This window comes from Trichomycterus rosablanca, chromosome 7 (genome assembly GCF_030014385.1).
Source record: "Trichomycterus rosablanca isolate fTriRos1 chromosome 7, fTriRos1.hap1, whole genome shotgun sequence".
NCBI classification, from domain to species: domain Eukaryota; kingdom Metazoa; phylum Chordata; class Actinopteri; order Siluriformes; family Trichomycteridae; genus Trichomycterus; species Trichomycterus rosablanca.
The window spans coordinates 7,502,271-7,517,959 of NC_085994.1; the positions used below are offsets into that span (position 1 = coordinate 7,502,271).

Here is a 15,689-nt window from a genome sequence, read left to right on the forward strand (position 1 = left end):
GTGATGTATTATTAGATAACAATCTTTATTATATTAATAGAGAGAAAAAACCTTTCTATCAGAACCAGCATTAACTTTCAATTTGAGGTACAGCAGCTCGTCTGTTGGATCGAACCACACGGGCCAGCCTTCGCTCCCCATGTCCATCAATGAGCCTTGACCGCCCATGACCCAGTCGCCGGTTTACCACTGTTCCTTCCTTGGACCACTTTTGATAGATACTGACCACTGCAGACCGGGAACACCCCACAAGAGCTGCAGTTTTGGAGATGCTCTGACCCAGTCGTCTAGCCATCACAATTTGGCCCTTGTCAAACTCACTCAAATCCTTACGCTTGCTCATTTTTCCTGCTTCTAACAAATAAGCTTTGAGGATAAAATGTTCACTTGCTGCCTAATATATCCCACCCACTAACAGGTGCTGTGGTGAATAGATAATCAGTGTTATTCACTTTACCTGTCAGTGGTCATAATGTCATGCCTGGTCGGTGTATATGTCTTAATGTCAATATAGTGAATAATTTTAAATGTGTTATGTGTTATATGGGACAGTGGTAGCCTAGTGGGTAGAGCTTTGGGCTATCAACTGAAAGGTTGAGAGTTCAAATCCCAGCTCTGCCATGCAGCCACTGTTGGGCCCTTGAGCAAGGTCTTTAGCCCTCTCTGCACCAGGGGCGCCATACAATGGCTGACCCTGTGATCTGGTATCCTAACATATCCAAACAAGCTTCGCATATCCAAGCGAGCTGCGATATGCGAAGAAAGAATTTCGTTGTACTGTACACCTGTATATGTATATATGAAAAATAAAGGCGTTCTATAAATAATCTTATGATTATGAACCCTACACGCTGGTTTACATTTAAATTTTTGACATGTAGCAGATGCTTTTATCTGAAGCGATTAACAATTGACCAAATGCAATTCAAGCAATTAACAGCAGTTGCTTAGTTGCCTTGCTCAGGGACCCAACAGTGAAAGCTAGCGCTGCACTCATTTTATCAATTTAATTTAGAAATCCCAGTAATTAGTTCTGACATCAGAAGAAACACAATAATTAAACATTTATTTTTAGATTCATGGCTTGTAGGAGACGCTTGGATCTCGTCTGGTGTGGGTGACAAAATGCATACGGCTGCTGCCCACGTGTTGGAGGGGGCGTGGGTTAGCTTCGTTCTCCTTAATCGGAGGCGGGGCCGGCATTAGTGTCAATTGGGCAATTGGGTGCACTTAAAGTCGGGAGAAAAAGGGGAGAAAATACATAAACAAAATATTAAAAAGAAATAAATAAATAATAATAATAAAAAAAATTTTTATATTTACATATTGTCTGTAATTATGCTATGTCATATTTTTAAGGCATATGTTATAACTAGTAACACTTTTTTTAAGCTTGTCTGACACTCAAAATTCATATTCTAATGTAACTATCAACAAAGTAATATAAAGGAATGTACAAAAACAATGAAAACTTTCAGAAATGTTCTTAAAAGCTTCTTTGAGCATGTCTGTTGTTCACAATGCATTTTCTAATGTCACTATAAACAAAGTAATGTAAAGGAATATACAAAAAACACAAACACTCCAGATTTGTGCTCAAACCTTTTATTCAGGCTTGTCTGATGCACAAAATGCATTTTGCAATGTCATTATCAACAGTAATAGGAATGTACAAAAACACAAACACTCAAAAGTGGGTGCTACTCAGCAATATGGGTCCTTGGAACATGAATTGGATTTGATCCTATCCTTTGGTGTCTGTCTGAATGTGGGTACATTTTCTCCATACTCCTGTGTGTGTTCTATTATCTATCAAAATAAATAGACTATTTATAATTCCCACCAAGTATGTTCAGGGTGCATTAGCCGCTCTGTCTGGTTACAACACCAGGGGTGTTTTAAGGACACCACTGCCACTAGCTGCTATATGCTTTAAGATTGTTGAATGAACTTTAAAAGCAGTCACTGCTGGACTGAGAATAGTCCACCAACCAAAAATATCCAGCCAACAGCGCCCCATGGGCAGCGTCCTGTGACCACTGATGAAGGTCTAGAAGATGACCAACTCAAACAGCAGCAACAGATGACCGATCATCTCTGACTTTACATCTACAAGGTGAACTAACTAGGTAGGAGTGTCTAATAACTTTAAAAGCATTGATGCTCCAAAATATTTGTATTAAGCAGGACTGCAGTTTCGAACAACATAAGCCTGTTGATCCAGTGACCTTACATGACCTTCAGTTGTTTTCATCTATAAGTATTTTAAGGGGGTGGCACGGTGGCTAAGTGGGTAGCACCGTTGCCTCACAGCAAGGAGGTCCTGGGTTTGATCCCCAGGTGGTGCGGTCTGGGTCCTTTCTGTGCAGAGTTTGCATGTTTTCCCCGTGTCTACGTGGGTTTCCTCCAGGAGCTCTGGTTTCCTCCCACAGTCCAAAGACATGCAGCCAGGTTTATTGGAGACACTGAATTGCCCTATAGGTGAATGTGTGTGTGTATGTATGTACAGTGTATCACAAAAGTGAGTACACCCCTCACATTTCTGCAAATATTTCATTATATCTTTTCATGGGACAACACTATAGACATCAAACTTGGATATAACTTAGAGTAGTCAGTGTACAGCTTGTATAGCAGTGCAGATTTACTGTCTTCTGAAAATAACTCAGCACACAGCCATTAATGTCTAAATAGCTGGCAACATAAGTGAGTACACCCCACAGTGAACATGTCCAAATTGTGCCCAAATGTGTCGTTGTCCCTCCCTGGTGTCATGTGTCAAGGTCCCAGGTGTAAATGGGGAGCAGGGCTGTTAAATTTGGTGTTTTGGGTACAATTCTCTCATACTGGCCACTGGATATTCAACATGGCACCTCATGGCAAAGAACTCTCTGAGGATGTGAGAAATAGAATTGTTGCTCTCCACAAAGATGGCCTGGGCTATAAGAAGATTGCTAACACCCTGAAACTTAGCTACAGCATGGTGGCCAAGGTCATACAGCGGTTTTCCAGGACAGGTTCCACTCGGAACAGGCTTCGCCAGGGTCGACCAAAGAAGTTGAGTCCACGTGTTCGGCGTCATATCCAGAGGTTGGCTTTAAAAAATAGGCACATGAGTGCTGCCAGCATTGCTGCAGAGGTTGAAGACGTGGGAGGTCAGCCTGTCAGTGCTCAGACCATAGGCCGCACACTGCATCAACTCGGTCTGCATGGTCGTCATCCCAGAAGGAAGCTGACGCACAAGAAAGCCAGCAAACAGTTTGCTGAAAACAAGCAGTCCAAGAACATGGATTACTGGAATGCCCTGTGGTCTGACGAGACCAAGATAAACTTGTTTGGCTCAGATGGTGTCCAGCATGTGTGGCGGCGCCCTGGTGAGAAGTACCAAGACAACTGTATCTTGCCTACAGTCAAGCATGGTGGTGGTAGCATCATGGTCTTGGGCTGCATGAGTGTTGCTGGCACTGGGGAGCTGCAGTTCATTGAGGGAAACATGAATTCCAACATGTACTGTGACATTCTGAAACAGAGCATGATCCCCTCCCTTCGAAAACTGGGCCTCATGGCAGTTTTCCAACAGGATAACGACCCCAAACACAACCTCCAAGATGACAACTGCCTTGCTGAGGAAGCTGAAGGTAAAGGTGATGGACTAAACCCAATTGAGCACCTGTGGGGCATCCTCAAGTGGAAGGTGGAGGAGTTCAAGGTGTCTAACATCCACCAGCTCCGTGATGTCATCATGGAGGAGTGGAAGAGGATTCCAGTAGCAACCTGTGCAGCTCTGGTGAATTCCATGCCCAGGAGGGTTAAGGCAGTGCTGGATAATAATGGTGGTCACACAAAATATTGACACTTTGGGCACAATTTGGACATGTTCACTGTGGGGTGTACTCACTTATGTTGCCAGCCATTTAGACATTAATGGCTGTGTGTTGATTTATTTTCAGAAGACAGTAAATCTACACTGCTATACAAGCTGTACACTGACTACTCTAAGTTATATCCAAGTTTTATTTCTATAGTGTTGTCCCATGAAAAGATATAATGAAATATTTGCAGAAATGTGAGGGGTGTACTCACTTTTGTGATACACTGTATGTGTGTCTGCCCTGCGATGGACTGGCACCCTGTCCAGGGTGTTACTGTGTGCCACAATCCCCACATGCGACCCTGATTGGATAAGCGGTTAAGACAGTCAGTGAGTGAGTGAGTATTTTAAGGTTAATGACATTCTACATATTCGCCTGGATTTCTAATGCCTCTTCATTGCCATCTTTCCCCCCCATTCAACCTCTCCTCTTAAATTACGCCTGTAGAGCAGCTGATGCCAGTTAGCTAAGAAGCCACGATCCACTGGAAGAGCAAAAACAAAGCCCAATCACATTTAATCTCACCGACCTCTAAGCCTTAGATGTAACGAGCTGAAATTAAAGCTCTTCTTGATTCTGAAATGAAAATGCTACAGAAAGATTTAAACCCTCTTGATTTTGGTAGAACTGCTTGTTTTCAGATTTTACAAGCACAGACAATGCATGTGCCAGCTTCCACGCTGAGCCTCTTCATTTATTTAACACTTTTTGGTGTCTGGGGTTGTGCCGGGGGTTCGATTAAGATCTAAATTTTTAAACGTGTACATGGGGAATGAATAGGTAATTAAGTCAGCGTCTGCATCTCACAGGGAGAGTGTCGGTCTTGTGAGAGGTCTTTTAGTGGAAGGATGTGCCTTGACTGTTCAGTGATGGTACAGGACCACCCACAGCTTAAATAAGCAGGAATAACAGAAACGGTATGAGGGAATGGCAGGACGGAAGAATCAAATTGCTGCCGTGGACCGGTGTAAATAAATTAACTCATTACTACTGAACTGCCTGCGTTTCTTCATGACATTTACTGTCCGTCTTAACCCACAGGCTAAACCCATAATCTCAACAACCACGATTAATAAATTACTTTATTAATAGCCTGCGACAAACCTCACTGACATTTACAGCTTGTATACATATGCAGGGTATGCTGACGACCAGTGCTAATTGTTCATTTATGCTTAATTAGAAGAAATGAGCCACCCAAACAGTTGATGGCGTGAGTGGCATGATGTAGGAGAAAGTAAATCCTATGCAGTGGTGTTTTAAAATGTTAGAATGTTTTTACATAGGTGTGTGTATAATCTTGATATATACAGTATATATACGTATATATACAGTGTATCACAAAAGTGAGTACACCCCTCACATTTCTGCAAATATTTTATTATATCTTTTCATGGGACAACACTATAGAAATGAAACTTGGATATAACTTAGAGTAGTCAGTGTACAGCTTGTATAGCAGTGTAGATTTACTGTCTTCTGAAAATAACTCAACACACAGCCATTAATGTCTAAATAGCTGGCAACATAAGTGAGTACACCCCACAGTGAACATGTCCAAATTGTGCCCAAATGTGTCGTTGTCCCTCCCTGGTGTCATGTGTCAAGGTCCCAGGTGTAAATGGGGAGCAGGGCTGTTAAATTTGGTGTTTTGGGTACAATTCTCTCATACTGGCCACTGGATATTCAACATGGCACCTCATGGCAAAGAACTCTCTGAGGATGTGAGAAATAGAATTGTTGCTCTCCACAAAGATGGCCTGGGCTATAAGAAGATTGCTAACACCCTGAAACTGAGCTACAGCATGGTGGCCAAGGTCATACAGTGGTTTTCCAGGACAGGTTCCACTCGGAACAGGCTTCGCCAGGGTCGACCAAAGAAGTTGAGTCCACGTGTCCGGCGTCATATCCAGAGGTTGGCTTTAAAAAATAGACACATGAGTGCTGCCAGCATTGCTGCAGAGGTTGAAGACGTGGGAGGTCAGCCTGTCAGTGCTCAGACCATACGCCGCACACTGCATCAACTCGGTCTGCATGGTCGTCATCCCAGAAGGAAGCTAATGCACAAGAAAGCCCGCAAACAGTTTGCTGAAGACAAGCAGTCCAAGAACATGGATTACTGGAATGCCATGTGGTCTGACGAGACCAAGATAAACTTGTTTGGCTCAGATGGTGTCCAGCATGTGTGGCGGCGCCCTGGTGAGAAGTACCAAGACAACTGTATCTTGCCTACAGTCAAGCATGGTGGTGGTAGCATCATGGTCTTGGGCTGCATGAGTGTTGCTGGCACTGGGGAGCTGCGGTTCATTGAGGGAAACCTGAATTCCAACATGTACTGTGACATTCTGAAACAGAGCATGATCCCCTCCCTTCGAAAACTGGGCCTCATGGCAGTTTTCCAACAGGATAACGACCCCAAACACAACCTCCAAGATGACAACTGCCTTGCTGAGGAAGCTGAAGGTAAAGGTGATGGACTAAACCCAATTGAGCACCTGTGGCGCATCCTCAAGTGGAAGGTGGAGGAGTTCAAGGTGTCTAACATCCACCAGCTCCGTGATGTCATCATGGAGGAGTGGAAGAGGATTCCAGTAGCAACCTGTGCAGCTCTGGTGAATTCCATGCCCAGGAGGGTTAAGGCAGTGCTGGATAATAATGGTGGTCACACAAAATATTGACACTTTGGGCACAATTTCGACATGTTCACTGTGGGGTGTACTCACTTATGTTGCCAGCTATTTAGACATTAATGGCTGTGTGTTGAGTTATTTTCAGAAGACAGTAAATCTACACTGCTATACAAGCTGTACACTGACTACTCTAAGTTATATCCAAGTTTTATTTCTATAGTGTTGTCCCATGAAAAGATATAATGAAATATTTGCAGAAATGTGAGGGGTGTACTCACTTTTGTGATACACTGTATGTATATATATATATATATATACATATATATACATATATATATATATATATATATTTATATATATATATATATATATATATATATATATATATATATATATATATATATATATATATATATATATATATACATATATACATATATATACTTGATATATAACATATATATATAACATTATAACTTAACATTAAAACCAACTCCTTGTTTCTACACTCACTGTCCATTTTATCAGTCCAGACTACTGACTGTAGTCCATTTGTTTCTCTGCATGCTTTGTTAGCCCCCTTTCATGCTGTTCTTCAATGGTCAGGACTTTCCCGGGACCACTACAGAGCAGGTATTATTTGGGTGGTGGATCATTCTCAGCACTGCAGTGACACTGACATGGTGGTGGTGTGTTAGTGTGTGTTGTGCTGGTATGAGTGGATAAGACACAAAAGCGCTGCTGGAGTTTTTAAACTGCACACACACCCACTTAATCTGACTGCATGTCTTTGGACTGTGGGAGGAAGCTGAAGCTCTGTGCAGACACAAGGAGAACAAGGACTTGAACCGCTCGACCTGGGAATCAAACCCAGGACCTTCTTGCTGTGAGACAACTGTGCTACCCACCGAGCCACCATGTGTAGCACTATTTGTGTAATAAGTTAACAAGGTTTACACATTTCTTTTTTACCACAATAACTGCTGGCATAAATGAAAATATGGATTGCATCAGTAGCCTCATATCTTTCTTTACAAATACTATCAGCATGACTTTCAACTTGGAACATTTGCACTTTTAATACACGTCACGTTAAGCTTTTTTTTTTTTTAAGACTCTCGGAAAAGCTGATTATTACAATTTCTCAGAACCCCGAGCTGTAACACAAGTTCAAAAGTGAAACAGGAGGAAAATCCAGATAAACACAGATACATGTGTATATTATTCCACACAAATGCAGATTTGTGTCATATTCACACTTTGATGATGTTTTACTGCACCGCTCAAGCCGAGCACTAAACAAAGCGGCTGTTCATTGTTAATTTGAAATAAAATAAACCAATTTTTAAAAAAAGCTGAACACATTGAGTTTAGGGTAAACATTGAGTTTAAGGGGTACAAATTTCCTGACGAAGGGTGTTGAGTTTCAAAGATTTTGAGTTTAGGGGACGTTGAGTTACAAGGTACCACTGTATACGGTGTCTCTTATTTTATTCATTCATCCATTGTCTGTTACCACCGCTTCATCCTGGTGAGGGCTGCAGTGAGTATGATTTATTGGGCAAAAGGCAGGAAACACCCTGAACAGGTTGCCAGTCCATCACAGGGTAGAAACACACACACACACACACACATACACACATACACAGACAGGGTAATTTTTAGAAGCTTCAATTGGCCTGACTGCATGTCTTTGGTTCTATGGGAGGAAACCGGAGCATCCGGAGGAAATCCACATAAACACGGGACAAACATGCAAGCTTCACACAGACAAGACCCTGCTTGCCCAGCCAGGGAATCAAACCCAGGTCCTTCTTACTGTGAAGCTACAGCACAACCCACTGTGTCACTGTGCCACCCTGTATCTCCTAATGAAGTTTCTGATAAATCAGCATGCATCCTACAATAGTGAAGCACTTTGCACATTTCTTGTTTTTACATGTACAAACAGTAATTAATTGTTGCTTTAGACGTTTAACACAGTAGTATATTTAAGCTTTCTGTAATAATAATGACATGATTTAATTAGGTATTTTTCAAACATAGTTTTAAAAGTTTTTAAACCTGTAAAAACTACACGCATTTAGTTCCTCAATGAAACTAAACCCAGTGTTTTTGGCAGCACAGCTCTGTGCTGTTGTATTACTTTACAGTATTTATTAGTAAACAATCTAAAAAACTGGCACTTGATCTTACTCAGCACTGAGCGATAACATCTGTGACAAAGTCTAAAATTGGTCTATTTATTATTTCGCAGTACATTTACTCACCCACTTACCTCTCTGTAATTTACTAAGGCTTAATGACATGTTCTGGTATGTCATTTTGAAAAGTGGTACCTGGCTGGCTGAACACAAAACTCTAATTAAACCATTAGTTCATTGTTTTACTCTTTGTGTGCTTTAGTGATCCTTTACTGTGTACTGATAGTTTGCTGGTTATGCCTAGTTCACACTACACAATTTATGCCCTGGTCATGGTTATTTTGCTCACTGACAGGTCGCCAGTTTGGAGGCAAATTGGCATTTGCTCCGGGCTTGAAGATTAGCTCTCGATCGCTGTGTGTGAACTGTTTAATGACTCGATCCTCAGGCTTAAGAAAAATAACTGGGGTGTTAAATATCTGGACCAGGGCAGCACGGTGGCTAAATGGGTAGCATTGTCGCTTCACAGCAAGAAGAGTTTGCATGTTCTCCCCGTGTCTGCGTGGGTTTCCTCCGGGTGCTCCGGTTTCCTCCCACAGTCCAAAGACATGCAAGTGAGGTGAATTGGAGACACTAAATTGTCCAAGACTGTGTTCAATATAACCTTGAATCTTGAACTAACGAATCTTGTGACTAACGTTTTTGTCATGAATGTAACCAGAGAGTGTAAAACAGGACATTAAAATCCAAATAAACAAACAAATATTTGGACCTTTTGTGATCAGGCTGTGATTGGCAGTGAGTGCGGTGTTGAGCTATAGCCTATGACAGTGCAAGATACAGAGTGATGGGAAACATGAGGAGGAATTGTATGTCAACAAGAATGACTACAGAATACACAAGCTTTACAGTATTTGTGACCTTACCGTCCACACGAAACCATAATACCAACAATGCATTGCAAAAAATATATATATTAACCTCCAACTCACTCTGCCGAACAGACAATCTCTGCTAGCCAGGTATCCTAATTTACTCATCCACCCAGATTCTGTCAAGTCAAGTCAAATTTATTTGTATAGCGCTTTTTACAATAGACATTGTTGACCCCTGTTGAGCAAGCCAAGGGTGACAGTGACATAGAAAAACTCCCTTAAATTACAGTAGGAAACCTTGAGAGGAACCAGACAATTCTGTTCTTTTTTCTCCTAGCTTTTTCACAGCATATCAGTGCACAAACAACTTTGGTCGATCGCTTCTTGCTGATGTCCATTTTTGGAAGAAAAACCCTGTCTTACACATGGTATCATTATACACAGTGTCACTTCTGGTGTGTGTTTTTGTGACGGAACATAGTTTGGGAGAGCAGACCGACTCGTCTGTGATTCCTCCTGGTGAAAACCACAACGACTTAAGAGACTCCTGATTACGAGAGATCCAGTTGTGTAGTGTGCACTGTAAAGCGATCTAATCACTTCGAAAGTCGTGTAGTGTGAACGTAGCATAAGGTCAAGTCAGACTGTGATTTACATAGAAATAGTTTACATAGTAATAGCTATTGCTTGTTTGCTTTATTATTTATTGGGTTTGGCTTACAAACTTTTTATGGCATTAATGTATTTATTTAGCTTGGACTTCATTTAGAACTTTTTTTAAAGCGACCCACATTTTGTCCATTATTTTTACCGCAACCCAGGCAACACTAATGATGCATCAAATAAAACATAAAACTGAATATACTTTACTTATGAAAATAGTGGCAATTTGGTCCCACTGTGGTTTACAAGATGAAATGTAAAGCCTCACAAGGGGTGTTCATGTACAAGTTAATGGTGGGTGCAACTGACTGGGTAAAAAGTAGGGAACACCCCAGACAGGTCTTAATTCATCACAGAGCAAACACACACACACACACACACAGACACATGCAAACTCTACCTGGGAATCGAACCTGGGATCCTTACTGTGAGGCGACAGTAATACCCACCATCCAAAACCCTCATTTAAATATTTTATTTATTTATGCATTTTCTACATTTATTTATCGAATTTAGTATAGTCAATTTGTCTTCCACTGCTGGGGGATGCCTGATTGCAGTCGAGGTGGGTATATTGCTGCTGACGCCTCCTCCAACCCCTGCGCAGCCGAACTCTTTTTCACCCATGCGTTCTGCACAGGCGCCTCTCTATCTGCTAATCAGGGTCCTTACACAGCGTGTAACGTAGTCCGGTCACCCCGCCCTGGCAGAAACGTGTCTGCCTGTATAGTCCTGTATAGTATTCTCTACAATTCTAAGCATTGTCATGTCTTGTTTTGGTCACCTTGTTTTTTGTATTTTCTTGCCTGAACTTTTCTGGATTTGTGTTTTTTGCTCTGGTTACCTCTGTATTTTTGGGCATTGTGTTTTAATGGAGTTTGTATATTACTCAAGTTAATAAGCTCTATAATACCTTGCACCTGACTCCTAATACCCGTGTGAAGCCGTTCGTGACATCTGCAATATTATCTCATTACACATGCAAACTCTATAGCTACTCTATATTTAGTATCACAGGTACTAAATTGGGTCCCACATGAAAAGTCATCCACATAACCTTTTAAAGCATTATATTCTCAGTAACTCCTGAGCAAATCAAAACAGCTGAGTTGGACTACATGGGAATGTGTCTCTTAACTAACTTGGCTGGCCTTTATTTGCCCTCTTGCAGCCCCCCCATCCTCATTGTTGCTTCAGTGCAGTACTCCACTATTGACTTCTTCCCCCCACTTAGTCCGAGACTGTCTTTTTGTCTCAGATAATTTTACATAAGAATGTAGTACAGTTTGTAGATGGCTTTTAAAGCTTCCTAAAATCCTGCAACCTTTTATTTCCTTTTAGATTTAAAACCGGATCTTTTCTCACACATATTGTTCCTGAACTCTCTATTATACAGTGGCATTAACGGTATTGAACTAGCACTCTGCAGACCCCGCAACACAAAGACAGACGGTATATTTATTTGCTGGCATTACTTCTTCTAAAAGCTCTTCTGACTGATTGTTTTTGCTTTTTTTCTTTTGTTGTGTTTGACTGCAGGATTAGAATGCCAAACACTTTCTCAAATGTAGTTATTTTAATCAATTTTAATTTCTTAGCTGGTTGTATAAAGGCAGAAATAATTAATGTTAACAGGTTTTACAAGGCAGTTGTTTACAGGCTGGTGTTTTGTTTTTGGTGGTTCATGGATTACATCTGACTGTCCAGACAGAATTCCTTTAAGTGGAAGGTGACAGTTTGGGCTTTTTTCTGACCTTGGCATTAGAACACTCTTCCACAGCACTGTAATGAGTGCAGTCAAACAAGCACAGAAACGTTACCAGATAAAACTTATTGTAATTAATAATAAAAAATAATTAAAAGGTGATATAAAATTATATTGTTTAGTCTTATGAAAAAATATGAAAGACAGTATGTGTTTCTGTGACAAAAAATAAAACATTAAATACAAATCTTTATAGATATACACTGTCATTGTACAATAAAATACTGTGTTACTTTTTAACATGAATTATATAAAAAGAAAACAGCTCTTGACAAACCAGACAGACACAAAACATGCAGTAAATAACAGCAGTGAACAGTCAATATTAGCAGCTAAAGTTATGAGGTTGGATAATAAAAAATTAGGTGCAAAAATGTGAGTTTTTAGGGGCTGGGGTGAGGGGGGGGGGGTGCAGAGGGGGTGATGGAGGTCACAGTTCTGGGGAATAAGCTGATCCTCAGCCTGCTAGTCTAAGTTTTTTTGTTCTTTATCTCTGTCCTGTAGGCATAGGGACACACAGTCTGTGTCATGGGTGGCTGGGATCTGTAGTTTTTTGGAGGCAGCCAGCATACGCTGAGTCCAGGTCTGGGAGTGAACTGTGATCCTTTCTGCAAATATATGCAAATTTTTTACCTCACCTTTACCTTTTGGTAAAGAATAGCCATTTAGTGACTGAGTCAAACAGCCTATTGTGGACATTTAACCATGAGCTTGTTGGACATCCCATTCCAAAACCAGTGGTGTTAAAATAATGTGGTCAAATTTGATGCCACCCTCATTCATTCAAAGGTGTTCAGTAGGGTTGAGATCAGGGCTCACTGTAGCTCCTGCACAGCAACTGTCAATGTGGACCTCACTTGGTGCTCAGTGGAACAGTTTTATTGAATTAGGACATGGCCTTCCCGAACTGCAATGGCTGTAGTTAGTGAAGTCCAGTCAAGTTTTTGACATTGTCTTAAAGCAATTTCAGAATCCAAACCAAACCCTGTTTTAAGCAAGTTGAGGGTAAGAGTGGCAAGAAAGAAATACTCAATACTTGAAGTGGTGTCCACATACTTTTGTTAGATATATTCTATGTCCACCGGAATCAGTTTCCTGATTTCTTAGGCACATCTTAATCATTCCCCTCACAATGTTTATCAACCGGCTCCCACCATTTAGTTTTGCATCTAATATTTATTCCAGTCATCTCACATAGCTTAAATAATTAAGTGTTTATTTATTTTTTATGCTGTACCCTTGAAGAACTTTTTTAAGAGCAACAGAAGAGTAAGTTTCAGTTACTGAGGGAGTTTGAGAGATGGTAAATACGGCTGTTCTGATCACAAGGTGGACTGTTAATCTTGGTTAATGTTTCATCATCCCTAGCATTTCATAGTACTTTTAGTAAATGTTTCAGCAATATAAATTAATATAATTTTATTGGGATACTACTGTCGGCACTGTGCTGGACAGATTGGTCCAGAAAATCGAGCTAATAAGGTGATGCACACGTATGGTAAGTTGAAGATTTTCGATGTAGTACAAATAATGTCATAATGCTAAACCACTAGCCTGCTAGAAGAAATAAAAAGGAACTACTGTATATTAAACATTTTGTAGGATAAGGGTACTAGCCAATAATGGATGCCTTAAAAGGTGAATTCTGGTTCAGCTATATCTACTACACAGATAGTGAGTATACGTCTACTGACTGTTTGGGTATACATCTACTGACATGCTTTGTCACCCCTGTAGACCATTCTCAGCACTACAAGGATTGTTGTACTTACACCGACTAGGCATAACATTATGACCACTGACAGGTGAAGTGAATAACACTGATTATCTCATCACGGCACCTAGTGCTTAGTGGGTGGGGCTAAGCGATGGCTAGACGACTGGGTCAGAGCATCTCCAAAACTGCAGCTCTTGTGGGGTGTTCCGAGTCTGCAGTGGTCAGCATCTATCAAAAGTGGTCCAAGGAAGGAACAGTGGTATACCGGCGACAGGGTCATGGGCCGTGAAGGCTGGCCCGTGTGGTCCGATCCAACAGACGAGCTACTGTAGCTCAAATTGCTGAAGACTTTAATGCTGGTTCTGATAGAAAGGTGTCAGAATACACAGTGCATCACAGTTTATTACGAATGGGGCAGCAAAATGGGGACCAACACAATATTAGAAAGGTGGTCATAATGTTATATCTGATCAGTGTATATTAGCGTACATGGTATCACTTCAACCAAATAGCCAACAGCATTTTGGCAGAGCTTGCTTAAACCAAAAAAGGGACTATTTTTATGTACATTTTAATGTGCTTTTAGAAGTTTTAGTTTAGCATTATAGTAGGATTCAGCAAATAAGACCTGAATTTCTAAACAAGTGCTCAGGTTCAGCAGTTTAGACATTTAAGGACAAATTGGCAGCACTGCGGTGCAGTAAAGTAGTTGATAGCCCCCAGGTGTGAGTGAGCGTGAATAAATAAAGCTTACTTTATAGGTTTATTGTGTGCTTATGCTGCAATAATAATACAATAATACAGCTGAATGGATGTACATTGTTTGTCAGCAAAATAAGCCTTTGTGCAGATTGTGCTTCTAAAATCTTTCTTTATTGGAGTGGTGTCAGAGGGGTGAAGCACTGAGGAAGTGAAATAAAAAAAAGCCTGTTCAGGCATTCCTCTTTAGAAATATAGCCTAAACGAAACAGCATCGCGTAGGATCGCTGGGTCTGAAAACTGTTATTAAGAAATGAAAAGAAAAAAATCAAGAGGAATAGGATGCTGTGTTTTTTTCTCATCCGCAAGCATGTATCAGTGGTATTCTACACATTACACATTTTGGATTAGTAATCAAAATGTTGCTGGTTCAAGCCCTAATGCTGGTGAGTTGCCACTGTTGGGCCCCTGAGCAAGGTCCTTAACCCTCAGTTGCTGAAATTGTATCTATAAATCATGTTTGTATGGGCGCAATTATCCAATGACAGGAATTAGCATTTTCCAAACTGCTGCCACAAAGTTGGAACCATAACATTAAAATCACCTCCTTGTTTCAACACTCACTGTGCATTTTATCAGCTCCACTTACCATATAGAAGCACTTTGTAGTTCTACAATTACTGACTGTAGTACATCTGTTTCTCTGCATGCTTTGTTAGCCCCCTTTCATGCTGTTCTTCAATGGTCAGGACTCTCCCAGGACCACTACAGAGCAGGTATTATTTGGGTGGTGGATCATTCTCAGCACTGCAGTTACACTGACATGTTGGTGGTGTGTTAGTGTGTGTTGTGCTGGTATGAGTGGATAAGACACAGCAACGCTGATAGACTGAGAATAGTCCACTAACCAAAAAGAATCAGCCAACAGAGCCCCATGGGCAGCGTCCTGTGACCAATGATGAAGGTCTAGAAGATGACCAACTCAAACAGCAATCGTCTCTGACTTTACATCTACAAGGTGGACCAACTAGGTAGGAGTGTCTAATAAAGTGGACAGTGAGTGGACACGGTATTTAAATCCAGCAGCGCTGCTGTGTCTGATCCACTCATACCAGCACAACACACACTAACACACTAACACACAACCACCATGTCAGTGTCACTGCAGTACTGAGAATGATCCACCACCCAAATAATACCTGCTTTGTAGTGGTCCTGTGGGGGTCCTGACCATTGAAGAACAGGGTGAAAACAGGTTAAAAAAAGTATGTAGAGAAACAGATGGACTACAGTCAGTATTTGTAGAACTACAAAGTGCTTCTAT

At 41.0% G+C, this 15,689-nt stretch overlaps 1 protein-coding gene across 1 annotated transcript in view; it reads left to right on the forward strand.

The window, feature by feature from the left end:
- The window catches only part of grid2 (glutamate receptor, ionotropic, delta 2), a 744,839-nt gene that overhangs the window by 275,906 nt on the left and 453,244 nt on the right, over positions 1 to 15,689 (forward strand). The window lies entirely within an intron of this gene.